The following is a 16,062-nucleotide window of genomic DNA, read 5'->3' on the forward strand; positions in this document are numbered from 1 at the left end:
TCAGGACTGCGAGACCCTGACGAAGGGTCTTGGCCCAAAACGTCGAGAATAAAAAGATGGTGGGAGGATAAAAAAGAAAGATAAAGGGTGACAGGTGAAGCCAGGTGGGTGAAAAAGGTAAAGGGCTGGAGATGAAGGAATCTGATAGGAGAGGAGAGGAGAGAGGAAATGGAAGGAAAAGGGGCACCAGGGGGAGGTGAGGTGGCAGGCAGGTGAGGAGAAGAAAATTCTTTTACCAGAAGGAGAAATTGATATTCATGCCATCAGATTGGAGCCTACCAGACAGAATATGAGGTGTTGCACCTTCACCCTGAGAGTGGCTTCATTGTGACACAAGAGGAGGCCATGGGCCGACACGTCAGAACAGGAATGGAAATTAAAATGCTTGTCCAATGGGAAATTCCACTTTTGATGGATGGGGCGGAGGTACTCGACAAAGTGGTCCCTCAATTCACAATGGGTCTCACCAATGTAGAGGAGGCTACATCGGGAGCACTGGAAATAATAGACAACCCCAACAGATTTGCAGGTGAAATGCTGTCTCAGATGGAAGGACCATTTAGGGCTTTAAATGGAGGTGTGGGAGGAAGCGAATAGGAAGTGAATTTCTTGCAGTTTGAGAGGGTAGTAATCATATCAATCTGTGTGACATCAGATAGAATGTTTCCTTTGGTAGTACTAGAAAAAGTGCAGAAGAGGTTCACCAATATGTTGCCTGGAATGGATAACTTTAAGAGAGATTCAGTAGGATGGGATTGGTCTTACTGGAGCACAGAGGGTTAAGGGGTGACGTTAGAAGTTTATAAAATTATGAGAGCCATAGATGGTCATAGCAGGGGAATCAAAAGCTAGAGGGAACAGATTTAAAGTCTTCGGGAAAGATTTATAGGAGATGTGAACGGCAGGCTATTTTATTTCTACACCAGGGTGGTGGGTATATGGAACAACCAGAGAATGGTGGTAGAGGAAGATACAATCATGGCATTTTAAAAGCATTTGGGCATTTACATGGATAGAAAAGGAATAGAGGGATAAAACTCAAACACATGAAAATAGGAATGGCATGGATAGGCCTCTTGGTCAACATGGAGTCTGACGAATGGCTTTGTTTCCATGCTGCTCAACTCTGTGATTGGCTCTCATGCCCACATTAGGACTATACCCTTCCATACCTTTCCTGTTTTAAGTGTCGGTTTAATTGCCTTTTAAATATAATAATTGTATATGAAAATATACTTTCTTGCTGCCCGTTATGCTGCTGGTGTTTAGTGCAGCAACAAAGGCCCTCCGTCTCTATCTATCCATACAGTCGCACACTGATTCTTCATTGCTGGTTCCATGATAATTTTGTTTTACCGGTCGGGGTTGTTAGCCTGAGCTGAACCCCCAAAGCTGGACCCCTCTTAGTCTGACCTCTATCCTTTGATCTGTTTGGCATGGATGACCCTACCAAGAGCCAAAGCTTAAACCCCTGACTCCAGCCAACATAGCTCTCTGGGTTAATGAGACACACAAGCCTCCAAACACAATGACACAGTTGTAGTCCTCTTGTAGGATCTTAAAATGTAGCCATGGTAAATTATGATTAAAGCAACAGAGTAGGGAGCTGTGTTCCTACTTGTACTGAGACTGTTCCATGATCAGTCCTGGCTGTATCCAATTTCTAGTCCATTAAATGTAATTTCAAAATAACATTTAAAAAAGATGAAATGAAAAAGGGGAAAGAAATGTATATTGATATAGAATAGGGAAGTAGGCAATGAGTAGCAGATAGAACTAATTCTTACCATTTTAAAATCCTTAATGAAGGACTGAGGTTCCAGAGTTGTGTGTAATTTCAGTGAGGTGTTTGGCAGTATTTTTCATCTTATTAATAGGATGCTTACACTTCACTCAAAAACAACCAGGCCCATGTATTTCTGTTAATCTATCGTGTAAGTGTGGCAGCTTCAGACTGTATCAAATATTCGATACGGAGCCTCTTGGCAACAGTATATAATGTTGCAGCTTCTTAAGAAGCAGAGCAAACTGGATAGTAACTTCCTGATTTCCATGTTTAGTTGTGCATGAGCAGTCAGTGGAAGATGTCCTATGTACACTTTAGTAACGGTAAGGGCTGTTGTCATTGCCATTATTTCTACTACTGAGTATAATTTAATTCAAGGGCAAAGTGTAATTCAGCAAGACATTGGTACACTTCCAATATGTTCTTGACATATTCATAAACATTGCAGGTGATAAAATGTGATTAACATTATATTGCAACTATTCAACATTGAAAGCAACGTGAAGAATTTGCTTTTCTCTTTATTTACACAAACAATTCATTTTGAGCAGGAATTCTCATTACAAGCATATACAGTGCCTTGAAAAAGTATTCAGTCCCTAACCCTTTGTTCACATAAATGAGTATTACATCCAAGGATTTTAATCGACTTAACCGAGAATTTTTATTTGTGAATCACATGCTCATTGTTTTCACAGTAGAGCCCCCCCAAAAACAGGGGAAATTGTAAAGCATGAAAAATTAAAAATTCAAAAAATTGAAATTTCAGAATTTCAGAAGTATTCACCCTCCCTTTGATCAGTACTTAATTCATCCACCTCTGGCAGCCATTATAGCCAGTAGTCTTTTTGGATAGGTCTCTATCAGCTTTGCACAATGTGGTGGAGCAAGATTTGCCCATTCCTCCTTGAAAAATTGCTCAAGCTGTGCCAGGTTAGTTGACAGCAATTTTGAGGTCTTGCCAGAGATGTTTGATTTGGGTTAAGGTCAGGTCTCTGACATCAATTTTCTTCATTTGAAGCCACTCCATGGTGTTCTGGCAGAGTGATTTTGGTCATTGTCCTGCTAAAAGACGAACTTCCTCCCCAGCTTAAGCTTTCTGGCAGAGTCTAGCAGGTTTTTATCCAGGATCTTTCTGTATCTGGCGGCGTTCATCTTCCCATCAATGCTGACCAGATTTCCAGTTCCTGCTGCTGAAAAGTGTCCCTTAGCATGATGCTACCTCCAGCATACTTTACAGTAGGGATGATGTTACCTGGATGATATCACACATACCACTTAGTTTAGTGGCCAAGTTCTAGTTTAATCTCATGCAACCCTAAGACCTTCTTCCACATCTTTACAGTATCTTCTCAGTGATGCCTTACGGGCAAGGATACACTTCTTTTAAGGTGGTATCTGTATTGCAAATCTAATGCTGCCAGAAAGCTTAAACTGGGGAGGAAGTTCATCTTTCAGCAGGACAAAGCACACTGCCAGAGCAAACATGGAGTGGCTTCAAATGAAGAAAATTGATTTCCTTGAGTGTCCCAGTCAGAATCCTCAGCTTAACCCAATTGAAAGTCTCTGGCAAGACCTCAGGTCCTGCTGTCCACCTTGGCTCCCCAACTAACCTGGCACAGCTTGAATAACTTATAGGGAAGAATGGAGAAATCTTACTCCATCAAATTGTGTAAAGCTAATAGAGACATATTCAATAAGACTTCTGGTTGCAATAGTTGCAAGAGGTGGCTCAACTAAGTACTAAGTAAAGAAGGTTGAATACTTTAGAACTGTTGGCATTTAAGTTTTTGAATTTTTAGTTCTTCATGCTTTACTATTTCCTCTTTTTTTAGCTCTACTGTGAAAAAAGGAGCATGTGATTCAAAAATAAAGTTTCTCAATTAAATTAATCAAAATTGGTGGTTGTAATACTCATTTATATGAACAAAGTATTGGGTACTGAATACTTTTTCAAGGCACTGTGTATTTGTATGTCATATAAACGTTAACACTTAAAATGTCAGATTGCATTTATTTATTTTTTTATTGAGATACAGTGTGGAATAGACCCTTCTGGCCCTTCCAGCCACAGCACTCAGTAGTCTCCGATTTAACCCTTGCCTAATCATGGGACAGTTTGCAATGACCAATTAACCTACCAACCGGTACATCTTGGACTGTGGGAGGAAACCGGGGCACCCGGAGGAAACCCACGCATTCCACGGGGAGGATGTACGGAGAATATCGGAACTGCCCTTACTATTCCGACACCCCGCACTGCAATAACGTGGCGCTAACCGCTATGCTACTATGGCACCCTTATGGATACGTCTTCTTAATTTGTTTAACTGCGTCAGCCATTCATTTATTTGAAGGGAAGGAATATGTCCAGATTCATAGTGAACAGGCCATTCCACACAAAACAAAATAAAAAGTAACTATAAAGAGCAGATAAAACTGAAGTAATGAAAGGATCTGTAGTAACTGCTGCCCATTAATTGTGGGTAATTTCTTCCGGTAAAGGAAAATCAGTGAGAGAACGATGGTTACATAAAAATTATCCGGAGATATCATTCCCACTTATATAAAGCAGTCAGCAGGACTGTTTGTCAGGGGAATGACCCAATTTTCTCCTCCGGTTGCAATAATAGTGTCATTGTATGAAGCTGTTAAAGGAAAGTTAAAAGCAAAAACATAATTTGGTTGTGTGGATGAATGGTAAATAACACCATAAACTTTCATCGAGTTTGTGTTGAGGGTTTCTTGACAATCCCATTTTTTGTTTTTTGTCTGAGGGTTAGATTGGGTTTGATTGGTATGTAAAGTCATGCTCATTAGACTTAAAAACAATATAACTTGCATTTTAAGTCCCTCAGCAGTGTGTGTTTTTGTAAGGAATATTTCTATATCATGTTACATGCCTGGATCAGATTTCTACCTTTACATGTTGAATTAACTAAAATTCCATCAGTACTTACAAACCCAGAGTTTGTGTTAAGTTTGTATTATGGAAAGGTAGCGTACATGTTTTAATTCTTTCAGCACTTCATATGCATCTTTGAGCAGTAGTATTTGCACATGGGCAGACACCCAAGACTGGCAAGTAATCATCCCAGGGCACTCAGTTATCAAGCTGGTTGCCAAGAAGCAAAACACAAGGGATGTTATAAATTATCTGGGACATCGGTGTGCTTCACTTTCTTTTTTCAGTACTAATTATGATGGGGCACATCATATATTAGTTTAGGAATTTCTTTCTCATTTGGAAAAAGGCCCCAGTCTCCGCTCTCTCCCTCTCTCTCTCTCTCTCTCTCTCTCTCTCTCTCATCATCACTACTCTACACATAGCACTATTGTTCCTAAATGTAGAAATAAATTGCTTGACATAGAGCAACAATTGAAAAGAATTACAAAACAATCCTTTGGTGATCAGAATGAGCCCATAACTTATTTCCCTGATGCATTAAAGAGATTCCTTTGGGTCTTTAATTTAAAAATCAATTTGGGACTTGCAGATCCAAATTGAGAAAGGAAAGTTTATCATTGCAATAATTTAATTGTCATCTGCAGACATAAAAAGTGGACACTGTGTGACATATGCTTTGTATTTGTGCTTATTACAGGTGAATCTGTTTGGAAATTTCTGTTAATGGGAATCTGAATAAAGGACATTTTTTGTGTGTTTCCATCCAGAGGCATCTAGAATAACCTTTTAACAATTAAATAGGTGTTAATATGTTATGAAATGTTAAAAGTAAATAATATATGCCTATCCTGGAAAATAGTTAAACAATAGGAAATATATTTTTTACAAAAATGCCAATAGAATAGACATATTTTGAAAACTACAATGTAATATACATGCTTTGTACAATATATAGTTAAATGTTAGTTATTAACATACATATTTCCTTAATATCTGGATGCTTTGGACATTTGGGATATTTTGCAAATATATTTTATGGAATATGAGTGCCTGGCTCTTGTTTCACATTTAAAATGAGAAGATACAGACTCTATGTAATCCATTAAGGGAAATGATTCTAAATTACAAATTGCAATAAAATTTTATTCAAAAATAGATTAGCATATTTAGTTAAATGTATCTGTATAATCATAATTACCTTCTCATTTACATTTATTTAATAATGTCTTGACAGAAAGGGGCTAACTGTGTCAACATGATCATATCTTCTGATTTTTAAAAAAAAAGCACAGGAAAGCCCAGGAAGGCATTCTGTCTGCGATACCATGGCAACTGTGTTCTGATCTTCTGTTCCTTTGATTTGAGGGAGGAGCTAGAAGTGAATTAATGCTGAGAATGTGTTCAGAGGTTACTTTGGAAGTGGAGGTTTGGAAGTCGGGCTTGAAGACAGTTCAAGTTATGCTCAGGATTAGAACATTGCTTAATATGGGGGGTTCAGTGGTTACCCTCAAAGAGCAGTCCAGAAATGTAAGTATGGGGCTGAAGATCTTATATACGTATAGATGTGCTTGTTATTTATTCTACAAATTTCAAAATGTTGTTTTGCATTTTAAAGTGCTCAGGACCAAATACTCATTTTTATCTGGTGAGAGCCAGCGAAGCAACTCAGATAGAGCACCAAAATATTTGCAAGGGACCAATGAATGGAGACATTCTTAAACAAACACATTTAATTTTATGGGGACCTAATATCTTCTATTGCTGAATTAATGAAATACAGAGGAAATTAGTAGTTCAAATATAAAGTGAAGTGCCCAAAAAGTAACAGAAAATATAAATGTAAACTAGACCAAATGTTGGAAATTGGAATTAAATAGCAAGAAGTATTGTAAGTTTTCAGCAGGTCAGGCAGGATCTGTAGAAACAGAACTAGAGTTAACATTTCACATTAATGTTGTTCCATTTCTATTGATTTTAGTGGCAGAAGAAACAAAGGAAATTTGTGCGGTATTGGGCTGAGAAAATAAGCATGTGAGGAATTTTGAGATCAACAACATTTACATTCTAATTTCTACCTTGACCTTGACTTCTTCAACACAGTCACAGCATTAGGGCACAATGGTTGAATCATACTTTTGGACAATACCTGAAGAGAAACTTTCACATTGCCATTTCTACAAGAACCTGCTCAGACAACAGGGACACTTTAAGAATAGCAAAGTTTACCGATCTACCTGATTCACAGTCAGTTCAGAAAGGTTGCGAGCTCCGCACTCTTTTTAAGAAAAGGGCTGTAAGTAGGAATTAATTTGTATTCCAATGAGCGCAGCGGGCTTTCTCACTCAAGATCTTTAACTTTTAAGGATACAAGTTCTGATAATAGAGTAAAGTGTGGTAATGTGCCTAATGTAGCAACCTTACTGTAACCTGTAGCAATGAATAAAGGGAAAATGTCATAGCTGCTTTGATGCAGTCCAACCTCTGGAAGTTTATTTTTGCAAAATTACCCCTTTAACTGTTAATATACTTTTATAAATTTATGTCACTTTACATTTCTCCATTTTCTGAGACTTTATAAAAGCAATCCTCTCCTTTCCAATGCAATCAAGTTATCTCTACTTCCTTCCAAAAATATGAATTCACAGAATAAATTGCTTAGTACAAGTAATATCCTGAATGTGAGTTTCTCAGGCCTCCTGAACAACCTTCAAGTGGCAAAAGTATTAGGCTGAACTTTAGCTTCCCTGAAAGAGACGAAAAACACTGCACAACAAAGGTTTTGTTTCCTGAATATTTTGGGGGGTATCTTACGGATTTTCGGCAGCTGATCATGAAAAACACTATGAAATTTCCCTATCATGCACCATTTATATTTGTTATTTCATTTCATAATTCAAGCCAATTAAAATGTTGCCCACAATGTAAGCTGCAAAGTTATATATATCTTGTCCAGGCATGCTTAGCCTGGGCAAGTGCTGCATGACAGGACAGGTTTTAGAAAGGCTACACGTTTCTGTGAAGGATTTTGATTTTGGAGACAGATGTTTCCCAGAATAATTGATGCCAAAATTAATGAAGGCATTTTCGTTGATCCACTAATCAACAGGTCATCAATGACAGGCAACTTAAAGAACTTCTAGTGGGACTGGAGAAAGTCACTAGAACGCATTCAAGGATGTTGCTGAAAATTTTCTTGGCAATTACAGAACACCAAACCGCATGCAACATGTTGACAACATGCTTCAAGCATACAAAACCATGAAGTGCAACATATCACTAAAAATTTGTTTTCTACATTCTCATTTAAACTTCCTCCCTGCAAATCTTGGCACCGCCAGTGATGTGTGTGGTAAAACGTTTCACTAGGACATTGCAATTATGGAGAAATGGTATCAGGGCAACTGGAATCCATCAATGCTGGCTGATTCTTATTGGACACTTAAGTGAGAAGTCTCCGATACTGAGTACAAATGACAACCATCAACAAAATATTCTTAGTTTAGTTAAACTATTGCAAAACATCAGCACCATTATGCAATTAAATGTGTTACATTCATTAAAAGTTCATTTCTAATTTCTCCAAATTCCTACGTGATACAAGTAGTCTGAAATTATATTTGTCTTCAGCTTCATGAAGTCTATTATAAACAAAAAAAATTCCAAAGAAGCAACACTTTTAAAATAGCTTGTTGTGTCCAGTGAAATTATTGCACAAACTTTGATAAAGATTATTTCCCAAATTCCTTACTGTAGGTGTAAACTGAAAGGCCACACAGATTCGGTATTCAAAATAACAGATTAAAACTGCTAAACTCAGGAGGTTAGCTAAAGCTGATCTAACTGAGCATGAGATTGATGCAACTTTTGATATTGTCAGTTAACAGTACTACACAGAGACAATAAAACTAGTTTCGATAACAGAATGGTGATTATAGAAAGATATAATTAAGTAACAGACTAGGTTTTGATTACAGAATAAAATGATTATCTGCAAGTCTAACTTAGTGAACAATAAATCCTGTTTTCTTTTACAACAATGAGTGAACACCATAATATAATTAATGAAGCTACGAAAGCTTGGGTGTCTTCTTTGCTGCATTCAAGGTCTCTAATTTTAAGCTTTGTCTGTGGTTCCCTATTATCACATCAATGCAATCCACATCCCTATTTACTAGTTAATAACCCTCAGTATTCATTCCCCTATGGGTGGCAGGGTGGAGATACGTCTCTACCAAAGGAGATGTAAGGTGCTCTTTCCTTCCACTAGCCAGCAGGTCATCCTTGGGCAAGGTGTAGCACCTGTTTAGCCCCCCCCCCCCCGATCAGGGTCACGTGAAGCCATGGGTGCAGGTGGTGGGTGGTCGTGCATATCACAAGTTCTGGTTATGTGACCACTGATGCCTGGCAGACAATCTCAGAAGAGTATTGATATTGGCTGGGGTCACCTGTCTTGTAGAGGCACTGCCCAGAAGAAGGCAAGCTACTTCTGTAGAAAAATTTACCAAGAACAATCATGAAAGACCATGATCGCCTATGTCATACAACATGGCACATAATGAACAAACAATTCTTTCCCCCAAAGTAGTCCCGCTCTAGATTCTTAGATACCCGAAGTGCCTTTGTTTGTTTTACTAATCTGCTTAATGCCAATGTTTTATCTGCCATTACCATACACACACTAAAATAATAATGGTCATTAAAACAATCGGCTGTACATCTACTATTATAACCCATCAAGACATTGTTTTCTCAGCACCTGCTCCTGATCTACATTAAGAATTACATTCTGAAATAGCACACTTTACTCAATCATTAGTCTTGAACTACCAAAATAGTTTAATCTTTATCAATTCTGGAAAAACTTCAAGTTTACAGCACCCCTTACACATGTGTGATGTTTGCTCCCAAAAGGTGTGGCCTCCCGCAAGGTGACACATAGACAATTGTATATAATTATGGCAAACATTTCCCCTGGGATCAATAAAGTATGAATATGACTATGACTATGACTATGAGAGATAAGTCAAATTTCGGGATAGATTTCTAATTACAAACCCCACTTCTGTCCCAGAAGGGGGGCGGGGGGGTTCTCTAGAGCCTTTTTGTCAGTCCATCCCATTTCTTAATGATTTCCTTATCCTCCTAGATTATCTTTCCCAATCAGCAATGAAGTGTGGAATGGGTGGTAGTTCGGTGGCTACATACTTGAGCAATCCTTTGCATCACTACCAAAAATAGTCTGCCTACGGCTTTGGCAACGCTGGTGCACCTCAGGAGTGTGTGCTTAGCCAACTGCTCTACTCCCTCTATACCCATGACTGTGTGGCTAGGCATAGCTCAGATATCTGATGATAAAACCATTCTTAGTAGTATCTCAGAGGGAGAAGAGAGGGTGTACAGGAGCGAGATATACCAGCTGGCTGAGTGATGTCACAGCAACAACCTGGCACTCAACATCAGTAAGGCGAAAGAGCAGATTGCGAACTTCAGGAATGGTAAGATGAGGAAACAAGAACTAATCATCATAGAGGGATCAGAAGTGGAGAGAGTGAGCAATTTCAAGTTCCTGGGTGTCAAGATCTCTTCGGATCTAACTTGGTCCCAACATATTGATGCCGCTATAAAGAAGGCAAGAGAGCAGCTATATTTCATTAAGAGTTTGAAGAAATTTGGCTTGTCACCTAAAACACTTGAAAACCTCTTTAGATGTACTGTTGTGAGCATTCTGACAGACTACATCTCTGTCTGGTATGGGGGTTGAGGGGGCTACTGCACAGGACTGAAAGAAGCTACAGAAAGTTGTAAAGCAACACTCACAACACGCTGGAGGAACTCAGCAGGTCGGGCAGCATCCATGGAAATGATCAGTCAATGTTTTGGGCCAGAACCCTTCGTCAGGACTGAAGAGGGAAGGGGCAGAGGCCCTATAAAGAAGGTGGGGGGAGGGTGGGAAGGAGAAGGCTGGTAGGTTCCAGGTGAAAAACCAGTGAGGGGAAAGATAAAGGGGTGGGGGAGGGGAAGCAGGGAGGTGATAGGCAGGAAAGGTGAAGAAAGAATAGGGGAAAACACAATGGGTAGTAGAAAGAGGTGGAATCATGAGGGGGGTGATAGGCAGCTGGGGGAGGGGGCAGAGTGAAATAGGGATAGGGGAAGGGGAAAGTTGTAAAATTAGTCAGCTCCATCTTGGGTACTAGTCTCTGTAGTATCCAAGACATCTTCAAGGAGCAGGGCCTCAGAATGGCAGCACTCGTTATTAAGGACCCCGTCATCCAGGTGTTACCATCAGGAAGGAAGTACAGAAGCCTAAAGACACACACTAATTCAGGAACAGCTCCTTCTCCTCTGCCATCTGACATTGAACCCATAAACACTACCTCCCTATTTTTTAATATTATTTCTGTTATGCACTATTTTTAATCTAAATACTTAATATACATATATATACTTACTGTAATTGATATACTTTTTTTCTTTCTGTGTTATAATTTATTGCATTGTACTGCTTACTGCTAAGTTAACTAGGACTTGATGTTTCATTCCCTATGGTAAGTTAGCACTCTCGACGTTGGCAGTGGGTTTGGAGTGGTGACAAGGAGGAAGGGTAGGTACGTCATAGGGGTCATCAGGTGGGCACCCTCCTTCTTTGACGTTTTGTTGATAAGCCTACGACGTCTCTAGAGGGCTCAATGGTGCTACCTGGTGTCCCAGATACACCCCCCTCAGTTCCATACCCTCCTGTCTTCATCTTGCAGCCCAGTTGTTGTCTTTCCTTTCAATCCAAATCCAATTGCTGCTTTCTTCTGCTGCATTTGACAAGGACTTGATTGCTTGTTGGAGGGAGTGACCCCTCACCCCCATCTTCTTCAATGGACTGGTCATAGATGTAGCAACAAATCCCCTGCATCCCACTACTACAGGGAAAATCTTGGTCTTCCAGCCATTCTGGCAGCTTCAGTTGCCAGTTCAGAGTACTTGGTCTTTTTCCTCTCATAAGCTTCTTCGACACCATCTTCCCATGGTACTGTCAATTCCACAATGTATGCCAGCTTGGCTGTTGTGGACCACAGGACCATGTCTGGTCGGAGTGTTGTAACTGTAATGTCTGGGGGAAACACAAGCTTTTTTCCCAAGTCCACGTCCATTTTCCAATCCTAAGCAACTTGTAGAATGCTTACATCTTTTGATGTTATATGGTGCTCTGGAGGTTGGCCTGCTGGTATAAATCGTGCGATGTGGACACTTCCTGCCGATGTTCGTGGGAAAGCATTTGTGGTGATTTGCCTCTGTTCCAAGATTGATGCTAGCTGTCTGAGAACTTGGTTATGCCGCAAAGTGTACCACCCCTGGGTGAGGCTCGTGGTGCATCCTGTTAAAATGTGCCTTAGTGATCCAGGTGCTTGACAAAGAGAGCAAGCAGGGTCTTCTCCCCACCACTGGTTCAGGTTCTGGGGTGTGGGTAGGAGGTCATAAGCGGCTCTGATGACAAAACTTAGCCGAGATCCCTCCATCTCCCAGATGTCACGCCAGCTAAATTTCCTCTTTTCCAGGCTCTCCCAGTTAGTCCAGTGGCCCTGCTTGGCCACTGAGACAGCCCTGGCGTGTCGCTCTGCCTCCTCCTGTCTTCTCAACTCCTTCACCACGAGTCATCTCTGCTGCACTGATGTTGCCTTGTGCCATGATAATAAATTTGATTCTAATTCTGATTCTGATTCTTAATTCTACCCTGCAATCATTAATTTGGTTGAGGTATCACTGATAGCCAATCAGATGACATTGTATCAAGTTCACTCCTTCTTGGACTTGTATAGTTTGATTACATAGGCCAGTAAATGTCTTGGAGATCTCTCTGTTCACTCATGGTATTTTCCATTATCTTGCACTCTCATAACAGGTTGCATCTGATTGCAACCATGTCAGGGAATGTGGAGGACAGCTGCAACGTATAGTGTTGTCCACTCATTTTCGTAGTCACCCAGGACATGATTAGTCAGAGTGAGATTTCAAATGTGACACAGGGGCATTTTCACCTACCTATTCTTTCAGTTGGTTGTTTGATATCGATCTGGGACTTTGTGGTGCTTGAACTGTAGAATGTTAGTTCTAAGGACAAAGACCAGGCAGGATATGTTGTGCAAAATGCATTTTATCATAGTGTTGGGTGTCATTATTCATTCTTTCAATAATCTCAGAATCAAAATCAGGTTTATTGACTGTCACTGAAATAAATTGAAATATTTGTTGTTTTGTGGCAGCAGCATAGTGCATACATATCAAATCACAATAGATTGCAACAAAAATAAATAATCCAGAAGAGAAATAGCGAGCTACATAGAACATAGAAATCTACAGCACATTACAGGCCCTTCGGCCCACAATATTTTGCTGACCATGTAACCTACTCTAGAAACTGCGTGGAATTTCCCTACCGCATAGCCCTCTATTTTTCTAAGCTCCATGTATCCATCCGGGAGTCTCTTAAAAGACCCTATTGTTTCTGCCTCCACCACACCTGCCGGCAGCCTATTCCACGCACTCACCATCTGTGTGTAAAAAACGTACCCCTGACATCTCCTCTGTACCTACTTCCAAGCACTTTAAAACTGTGCCCTCTCGTGCTAGCCATTTCAGCCCTGGGAAAAAGCCTCTGACTATCCACATGATCAATGCCTCTCATTATCTTGTACACCTCTATCAAGTCACCTCTCATCCTCCATCGCTCCAAGGAGAAAAGGGCAAGTTCACTGAACCTATTCTCATAAGGCATGATTCCCAATCCAGGCAACATCCCTGTAAATCTCCTCTGCACCCTTTCTATAGTCTCCACATCCTTCCTGTAGTGAGGTGACCAGAAATGAAAACAGCACTCTAAGTAGGATCTGACCAAAGTCTTATATAAATTTAGTATTACCTCACGGCTCTTGAACTCAATCCCACAGCTGAAGGCATCACACCATATGCCTTCTCAACAACACTGTTAACCTGCGCAGCAGCTTCGAGTGTCCTATGGACACGGACCCCAAGATCTCGCTGATCCTCCACACTGCCATGAGTCTTACCATAAATACCATATTCTGTCTTCAAGTTTGACCTATGAAAATGAACCACCTCACACTTATCTGGATTGAACTCCATCTGCCACTTTTCAGCCCAGTTCTGCATCCTATCAATGTTCCATTATAACCTCTGAAACCCTCCAATCTATCCACAACACCCCCAACTTCTGTGTGATCAGCTAACTTACGCTTCTACTTCATCATCCGGGTCATTTATAAAAATCGCGAAGAGAAGAGGTTCCAGGACAGATCCCTGAGGCACACCACTGGTCACTGTCCTTCATGCAGAATATGAGCCGTCTACAACCACCTTTTGCTTCTGTGAGCAAGCTAGTTCTGCATCCAAAAATTAAGGTCTCTTTGGATCTCATGCCTCATTATCTTCTGAATGAGCCGCGCATGGGGAAGCTTATCAAATGCCTTACTGAAATCCATACACACTACATCCACTGCTCTACCTTCATCAATGTGTTTAGTCACATCCTCAAGGAATTCAATCAAGCTCCTAAGGCATGATTTGCCCTTGACAAAGCCATGCTGACTATCCCTAATCAGATTATATTTCTCCAAATATTTATAAATCCTGCATCTTAGAATCTTCTCCAACAACTTGCCCACCACTGAAATAATTCTCACTGGTCTATAATTTCCGGGGTTACCTCTACTCCCTTTCTTGAACAAGGGAACATTTGCAATCTTCCAGTCCTCTGCTGCATCACCTGTCCCTATTGATGACACAACAATCATTGTCAGAGGCTCAGCAATCTCCTCCTTTGCTTCCCACAGCAGCCTGGGGTATATCTCATCTGGTCCCGGCGACTTATCTGACTTATTACTTTTCTAAACCTCCAGCACATCCTCTTTCTTAATGTCTACATACTCAAACATTTTAGTCTGCTGTAAGTCATCCACACAACTGCCAAGGTCCTTTTCACTGATGGATACTGAAGTCAAGTGTTCATTAACTGATCGGGTCTCTGGCACTGACTCCGCCTCTGTGAATCAGATGAGAAGGGGAAGAACAGGCATGCTGTGGTGGTAAGGGATTCATTATGTGGGGGAGCAGACAGGAGGTTCTGTGGGCAGGAACAAGTTTCCCGTCTGATATGTTGCCTCCCGGGTGCCAGGGTCTGGGATATCTCAGACCGAGTCCTCAACATTCTTAAGTGGGAGGGTGAACAGCCAGAAGTCATGGTCCGTGTAGGTACTGATAACATGGGTAGGATGAGTAACAAGGTTCTGCATAAGGAGTTCATGGAGTTAGGTGTTAAATTACAGGGCAGGGCACCCAAGGTTGTAATCTCAGGACTGCTACCCGTGCCACGTGCTAGTGAGGCTAGAACAAGGAAGATTATACAGTTTAACATGTGGCTAAGGAGATGGTATGAGAGGCAGGACATTAGATTTTTGGATCATTGGGCTCTGTTCCAAGGAAGATGGGACCTGTACAGAAGGGATAGTTTTTGCACCTGAACTTGGAGGGAGACAATATCCTAGTGGGAAGATTTGTTAATTCTTTACGGTGGGGTTTAAGCTGGAGCTGCAGGGGAATGGGACCCAGAGGGCCAGAACAGTTAGTATAGAGGTTCCAGAGGCAGATGTTGGTAAGACCTCAGACAAAGTTAAGGATCAAAAGGTTGACTATGGTGTGACAAAATTGAAAAGGGTGACTACTGGACTGAAGGTGTTGCATCTGAATGCACGCAGTATACGGAGTAAGATAGATGAACTTGCGGCATAGTTGCAGATTTACAAGTATGAAGTTGTAAGTATCACGGAATCATGGATGAAAGATTGTAGCTGGGAGCTTAATATCAAAGGATACACATTGCATCAAAACAACAGGCAGGAAAGAACAACAGAGAGGGCGGCATTGCTTTGACGGTCAAAATGAAATCAAATCATTAGAAAAAGCATTAGAATCATTGTGGATGGAACTAAGGAACTGCAAGTGTAAAAAGATATTGATTGAAGTTGTATGCAGAGCCCCAAACAGTAGTAAGGGTGTTGCCTACATATTACAAGGGCAGATAGAAAATGCATACCAAAAGGACAATGTTAAAATAGTCAAGGGGGACTTCAATATACAGATAGATTAGGAAAATCAGGTTGGTGTTAGATTACAGGACGGGGAATTTCTACAGTGCCTACAAGGTGGCTTTTTAGAGTAGCTCGTTGTTGGCCCACCAGAGGATCAGCTATTCTGGATTGAGTGTTGTGCATTGAACAAGAATTGACTAAAGAGCTTAGGGTAAAAGAATCCTTCGGGGAAAGTGATCATAATATGATCAAATGCACTCTGAAATTTGAGAAGG

Source organism: Mobula hypostoma, chromosome 6, assembly GCF_963921235.1.
Source record: "Mobula hypostoma chromosome 6, sMobHyp1.1, whole genome shotgun sequence".
Taxonomy (NCBI): domain Eukaryota; kingdom Metazoa; phylum Chordata; class Chondrichthyes; order Myliobatiformes; family Myliobatidae; genus Mobula; species Mobula hypostoma.